Source organism: Otolemur garnettii, unplaced genomic scaffold, assembly GCF_000181295.1.
Source record: "Otolemur garnettii isolate 467f Iridium unplaced genomic scaffold, OtoGar3 scaffold00220, whole genome shotgun sequence".
Lineage (NCBI taxonomy): Eukaryota > Metazoa > Chordata > Mammalia > Primates > Galagidae > Otolemur > Otolemur garnettii.
The window spans coordinates 1102549-1110512 of NW_003852615.1; the positions used below are offsets into that span (position 1 = coordinate 1102549).

General features: G+C 37.9%; 1 non-coding gene across 1 annotated transcript; it reads left to right on the top strand.

The window, feature by feature from the left end:
• The first annotated feature begins 346 nt into the window (after positions 1 to 346).
• Positions 347 to 507, top strand: LOC111722159. The gene has a single exon (XR_002771077.1). It is a non-coding gene; the product is annotated as a U1 spliceosomal RNA (small nuclear RNA).
• The last annotated feature ends 7457 nt before the right edge of the window (positions 508 to 7964 follow it).

Below are 7964 nucleotides of genomic sequence, written 5' to 3' on the forward strand. Positions count from 1 at the left end.
GCTTCTTCTCAGCCTTCCCACTGCTGGCCCAAAGGCTTTCTCAAGTATTTCACATTGTGCTGATGATGTTTCTCCTTTCTCATTACACTTTTATGTTTATACCTTTCTCCCTCCAAAATTCATTTATTACATCTGAATTTTCTGAGCAATTTAGAGGCAGAAAAGTAAATGTGTGTGCCCAAGCCACCATCTTGACCCAAAAGTGCCAGAAGTAAAATTTATCCCAGAGCTCTTTATACAACAAAAGATAGAATTTCAACATTACCTGAGAATTCAATTAATGTTTAAAAATCAAAGAAAAGGCAGAGAAACTTATTAACACAACCAGTTTGAAACAACTGTTGGCATATTTCCCCAGCAGGGAATACACCATAACCACAAAGGTGGTTTCCCCAAAGTGAGGCTTTTCCTTGCATTCCAGATGTGCTGACCCCTATGATTTCCTCAAATGTGAGAAACTTTACTCCATATTTGTGGCCATTGGAAACTATGTTTGCACTCTCCCTTAGAAAAGAAAAAACAGTTGCCAATCATTTTGGATATTATACCAAAAGCACAAGTAACAAAAGCAAAAATAAACAAGTGGGACTACATCTAACCAAAAAGTTTCTTCACAGCAAAGGAAACAATCAACAAAATGAAAAAGGCAACCTACAGAATGAGAGAAAATTTGCAAACCATATATCTGATAAGAGAGTAATATCCAAAATATATAAGTAACTCAAAATACTAACAAAAAAAAACATAGCCCAATCAAAAAGTGGGCAAAGGACCTAAATAGACATTTTTCCAAAGAAGTCATAAAAATGGCCAAAGAGTTTGTGAAAAGGTGCTTAACGTCATTAATCATCTGGGAAATGCAAATCAAAATCACAATGAGACATCACCTCACACCTCTGTGATGCTATGATAAAATAAGACAAAAGAAGTATTGGCAATCGATATGGAGAGAAGAAAACCCTTATCCATTATTGAAAATTGGTACAACTGTCATAGAAAATAGTATGGAAGTTCCTCAAAAAACTCAAAAAAAGAACTACCAACCTGGATAGAGTTGAAACACATTCTTCTTAGTAAATCATCACAAGAATGGAAAAGCTAGTACATGGTGGGAAGTGGGGGAATGGGGAAATGGAGAGAGGGAAGGGGGGAGAACATAAGATTTTACCTGCCAAATGCAAGCAGTGTAACCTGCTTTGTACCCCTCATGATTCCCCAACAATAAAAGAAAGAACTACCATGTAGTCTAGTAGTCCCACTTCTGGGTACCTATCCAAAGGAAATAAAATCCCTATCTGAAAGAGATAACTGCATCACCACATTCATTACAGCATTATTTGCAAGAGCCAATATATGGAAACAACCTAAGTGATCAACGATGAATGGACAAAGAAAATGTAGTGTGTGTGTATGTAGACACACACACAATGAAACATGATTCAGCCTTTACAAAAAGAAGGAAATCCTGCCATTTGTGACAATATGGAGGATAGGGAGGATATTATGCTAAATGAAATAAGCCAGGCACAGAAAGAGAAATTCTGTGTGGTCTCATTAGTATGTGGAACCTAAAAGGGGGTAAACTCATGGAAACAGAGTAGAAAGGTAGTTACCAGCCATTGGGAGATAGGGGAGATGGGAGATACGGTCAAAGAATACAAACCTTTAGTTATAAGAGCAATACATTCTGGAGATCTAGTGTACAGAATGGTGACTATAGTTAATAAAAATGCATCGTGTACTTCAACTTTTCTTTTTCTTTCTCTCTTTTCTTTTTTTTTTGGAGACAGAGTCTCACTTTGTTGCCCTTGGTAGAGTTCCATGGCTTCATAGCTCACAGCAACATCAAACTCTTGGGCTCAAGAAATTCTCTTGCCTCAGCCTCCCAAGTAGCTGGGACTATAGGCACCTGCCACAATGCCCAGCTATTTTCAGAGACAAGGTGTCCTTCTGACTCAGGCTAGTCTGAAACCTGTGAGCTCAGGCAATCCACTTGCCTCAGCCTCCCACAGGGCTGGGATTATAGGTGTGAGCCACAGGAGCCCAGGCCTGTACTGGAAATTTTCTAAGAGAATAGATCTTAAGTATTCTTATCACAAGAAAAAAGCTAATTATGTGAGGTGATGGATATGTTAATTATCTTGATTGTAATATCATTTCATAATGTATATATACATAAAAATATCACATTATATACCTTAAATATATATTATTTTAATTATAAAATAATTTTTGTTATCAATAAAACTAGCAAGGAAAAAATTTATTTGGCAATTCTACAATAACTGAAAATACCCAAAATCTATTCTACTTCTAGGTGTATATCCAATAGAAAGATACATACTTCATCAAAAGTCATATACAAAAATGTCCATAGTATTCATATTAGCAAAAAAACTAAAATGAATCACAATGCCTTCCAACAGTGAAATATACAATAAATCATGATATATTCCTAAAATATACACAACATACCCAAGGGAATACTATGAAATGAAAATAAGCAAAGTACAGCTATATTTAAGAATATGAACATAATTTAGAGTGAAGAAAGGCACGCACTAGGAAGTACGTGTTATAGAATTCTACTTCTGTCAAGTTTAAAACCTTTCTCTGATAATAGAGGTCATTAAATCATTCACCTCTGAGGGAAGGAATAATTGGTAAGAGTACAAGGGAAGCTTCTGGGGAGCTGGTAATTCCCTAATGTGGGAAGCATTCCATAAGTGTTTTCCCTTTGTATAGTCCTTACTAGTACATTTATGATTTGCCCATTTGTTTATGTTACACTTCAGTTAAAAAGTTTCCTTCAGGCTCGATGCCTGGAGATCAGTGGTTAGGGCGCAAGCCCACACCAGGGCTGGCAGGTTCAAACTCAGCCTGGGCCTGGAACAACAGTGACAACTGCAACAAAAATACCCAGGCATTGTGGTGGGCACCTGTAGTCCCAGCTACTCAGGAGGCTGAGACAGGAGAATCACTTGAGCCCAAGAGTTCGAGGTTGCTGTGAGCTATGACACCACAGCCATCTACTGAGGGCAACAAAGTGAGACTCTTGTCTCAAACAAACAAAAAAAAAGTTTCCTTCAAAAAAAAAAAAAGGTCAACCACTAAAGTGACTCATATGGTCCCAAATTCTCTGATTTAAATTTAAATTGTTGTGTTACTAAGTTCAATGTAAACATTTCACACTGTATATTGAAGCAGTACCCTGAACCCCATAAATGTATCAATATACAAAATAATTAAAAATAAATTTAAATTGTTTCTTAATTTCAGATGCCAGCTTTGCCACTTGTTAAAATATGGCTTTAGTTAAAGCACTTAAATTCCTCTATAAAATTAAGATGGAATCATTCATTCATCCAACCAAAATACATTGCTTCCATATTATATGTACTTGAGATATAGCAATGAACAAAACACAACCAACCCTTACCTTCATAGAAGCAATATTCTGAAGGGAAAGGAAAAAATGCCTTCTCTACCTACTATAGATAACTTTTGTGAATCTCAAGAGACTGTGGTCTGTGAACCAACAGCATCAACACCAGCTGGAAACTTGTTAGAAAGGCAAACTCAGGCCCCACCCTGGATCCCCGGGTCATTTACAAGCACGTTGCAGTTTGAAAAGCACTGCCACAGTACTTTGTGAATCATAAAATGTTGTCAACTGTAGGCTATTATTATTGTTAGTCATGCTCACCGGAAAATTGGTACAACCCAGCAAATAAGGGCTCTGAGGATAAGAAAGTACATGTCCATTCCCATCTTTAAAAGCTTTAAAAGGTGTCCTATTTCCAGGACATGTTATTATGGAGTATTTCTTTCTACTGTATGTTTTTTAACTGAGTCCCCATTCTTCAAGTCAGTAGACCCCTGCATCTAAAGCTCCGATAATGAAAAATCCACTGGTTAACCTCATTGCTAGGTTTTTCAATTGGTTCCACACCCTTTCCTGGTAATTCAACAGTGAGCCCAGGAAGAATACATCAGTAAAGTAATAAAATGTTAGACGATACAGGCTTGAGATTTACAGAGTTTTGTTGGTGTGTCCCGGATTCATTCTGTGCCTTTCATCCCCTGTCTGGAAGAGTTAGCTCAACATTTTCCTGCAGGCTGTTTGGTGGATCTCCACTGTCTTGTTCAAAGGTGCTTTTGTGAAAGTGAGAGTGTGGGAAGCAACTGATTGGGGGAAGAGGATGTTGAGCTGGGACTAGGGGCTAATCAGTTCTTCAACAACTGTCTTACTAGAGAAAAGACAAATTTGTTCCTACAGAAATATTACTCAAAAATACAAATCATCCAGTAATCATAATAAAATGCTATTTTAGGGCAGCGCCTGTGGCTCAAAGGGGTAGGGCACCGATCCCATATACTGGAGATGGCAGGTTCAAACCTGGCCCTGGCCAAAGACTGCAAAAAAAAAAATGCTATTTGAGATTCACTAGGTATGGGGTGGGGCCCCAAATTATTCATTTCTGATATGCTTCCAGTTGAGACTGATGTTACTGATTCCCAGACCGCACTTCGAGTAGGCAAGTCTTGTCCTACGGGAACTTAAAAGGAAGCAAACAAGTAATTCTCAACCTCTAGGCTCTGAAGACATACAACAGGGTCTTCTGATAAAAACCAATGTCCAGCAAACCAAAATCTGGTTCTTTAAAAATTTAGAAATCAAGAGCCATATTGAAACTGTCGATACATATTTAAACATAACAGTTTATATAAAAACTGGAAATGCACTAAAATGTTAAAATCTATATTTTCTTCTCACTGATTTCTACTTTCTAAATTTTCTAAAATAAAGAGTATTTCATTTCAGAATTAATAAATACTCGTTTTTAAGATGTTTATTTTTATATATAATCCCAATCTCAAGCTATAGACATTGAATACTGGATAAAAAGTGCGTGGCTTCTCCACAAATATCACACTGCAACATAGTCACGCTCTCTCTGACTCTTCTCTCCATCTTTCCTCCAGTAACTGGCTCTTTGGGGCAGCTGTAAGGGCTGCAAGAGGTCAAGTTGTACTGGACTCCAAATGTATCTAATGTTACATTTTCTAAGGTAAAGAATTGCAGTTCTCAAATGAGAGCTACAACCTAATTCTTGCCCAAGAATATGGGGAAAGGGTGGGGGAGGGGAGGGGAGAAGGGCGGATGGGTGAAGGGAGGGTGACTGGAAAGATCACCTACATGGTCTGTCTAACAAGGGTACAAGTGAATTTTTCTAGAACTAGAGTATAAATGTTTTAACATAATAACTGAGTAAATGACACAAAGTCTATGTTAACCAGTTTGATGAAAATATTTCAAATTGTATATGAAAACACTGTACCCCATGTTTGCATTAATGTACACAGCTATCATTTAATAAAAAAAAAAGAATTGCTTTTGGGGCCTTTGGTTTTACCATCTTCACAGTGACAGTGTGTGTGGCTTCATTAATAGTAGATCACTGCTTCTCTTTAGGAGTCTTTAATGATGAAAAGTCCTCATTAGAAAAACCTGGTGTAGAATATAAATGTCTTAACGCAAAAAGAAAATGCCATGAAGGCTATGTTAACCAGTTTGATGAAAACATTTCAAATCGTATATAAAACTGGCACATTGTACCCCATGATTATATTAATGTACACAGCTATGATTTAATTTAAAAAAAAAAAAGAAAACGGTATTTCCAGAAGCACTTAATGGGTGTTTTATTTGATTAAAAATGTTATGATGATCTGAAAACAAATCAAAGACAAAACTGGTTCATCTTCAGGCTCAGATAACTGTTGATAATCTGGTCCTACAAGCAAGTAGAAAAAAAGCCACAGGAGTGAGGAGACCGTCTGTGACGAGTGCTTGTTCTTCTAACCACTATCTTTTACCATCTCTAATAATACTTTACATTTCTCAAGCACTTACTGAGCAACAGGGACTATGTCAAACATGTTAGATAGGTTACTTCAATTAATATGACAACCTGTTTTTCCTATTTTATGTAGTATATTACAGATGAGAAAACAACATTAAGAGGTTAAGTAACGCACATCCAGATACCCAGTAAGTGGTAGACAAGGCGGGATTGATTCAGGGGATGCGTATCTAACTTTCAGAACTCAGTGAGCCTATGAAGGTGCAGTATTTACTAAGTCATCTCCTATTTCCTTTCTGACTTCCCAGGCTCATAATTAACACCAAACTTAACTCTTCAGCTGTTTTCATTATGCGCATCATTTTGTAGCCACTAATTAACCATCACTTGTTCACCAAGGAGACTCACCTATTTCCTGAATTGATTCTATACATGGATTCTTGTAATTTTTTCATTATAAAATAAAAATTGAATATGTTGGATATGTTTTTAGAAGAATGTAAGTTCTATCATTATCATTACTCCACATGTTATCTGGTTTCCACTGTTATTTTATCTTAAATTTTTTTTTTTTTTTTTGAGACCAGAGCCTCAAGCTGTCCCCCTGGGTAGAGTGCTATAGCATCACAGCTTACAGCAACCTCCAACTCCTGGGCTCAAGTGAGTCTCCTGCCTCAGTCTCCCAAGTAGCTGGGAACACAGGTGCCCTCCACAGTGCCCAGTTATTTTTTTGGTTGCAGCCGTCATTGTTGTTTGGCGGGCCCGGGCTGGATTCGAAACCACCACCTTAGGTGTATGTGGCTGGCACCTTAGCCACTTGGGCTAAAAATTATCTTAATTTTTCTCATTTGTGTGGCCCCCAAAGCTGTTCAGTTTTGGAGGATGAGGGGCACTGTCTTTTCACTTGAAAATGGAGCTTCAGAGTAAAAGACTGCAAGTTTCGTTTGTTTGTTTTTAATGTTAATAGGCTGGGTCTGGTGACTCACACCTATAATCCCAGTACTTTGGGAGGCCAAAGTAAAAAGATCACTTGAGCCTAGGAGTTCAAAGCCAGCTTGGACAACATAGCAAGACCCTGTCTCTATAAAAAATTAAAAATTAGCCAGATACGGGGGCATGTGCCTATTGTCCTAGCTACTCAGGAAGCTGAGATGGGAGGATGGCTTAAGCCTGGGAGTTTGAGGTTGCAGTGAGTTGTGATGGTGCCACTGCACACCAGCCTACATGGCAGAGCAAGACATTGTCTCTGAAAAACACATAAATATATAAATGCATACATTAATAAAAACTGTTAGCAGGGGTTCCTTCTGGGTTGATGGTCTTGTCTTTTCTGTACTTTCCAAATTTTCCACAAAGTACTTATAACCAGAAAAAATTATGCTTTTTAAATCATTTTAACTTTTCTTGTCTAGGACAGTATTACATTGATTTCTACCAAACACTTCATAAACACTGAAAAACATCTAGAGGTAGCACAGTAACAAACAGAAGTGAAATTATGATGTTAACCTGAGGCAAGAGCTGTGTGTGCTCAGGGAGAGGGAGCCACAGCAGCAGGGCAAGGGAAGAGAAGCTACAGGCAGCACATCTTCGTGGCCTCACCGTCTCTCCCCTGAATTCACGTGGCCCAGGTTCATAAACCCACAAAATGCTTTCCATAAGTTCACAGAGTAAAATCGCACAGCACCCCACACAACAAGGGATGGATCTGTATTAAAAAGTACCTGGAGCATGGAGCCATTTATAGTCCCAGAGATACTTTTTTCTAGGCAGTGTGGTGGTTCTGAAATTTTGTCGGTGATACTTATAAGTACAGACTCTGATATAACTATAGGCAGTCCATACTAGAAATGTCCCTTCCATCTCAGAGAAAAAACTAGGAAGATAGACTTGTGTTTTTAACAGGGATTGATTTCTCTGGCATTGATGATATTTTGAAGTAAGTAGAAACCATTGCTCTGTTTACTCCCTGATGCAATTATTATTACTATTATGTCTTGTGATATCATCCTTTGGGAGCCAGTAACAGTCATGTTCCATTGTTAGAGTTGAATTCATCACCCAAGTGCCACTGAGAGGACAGATGGTCAAGAGAAT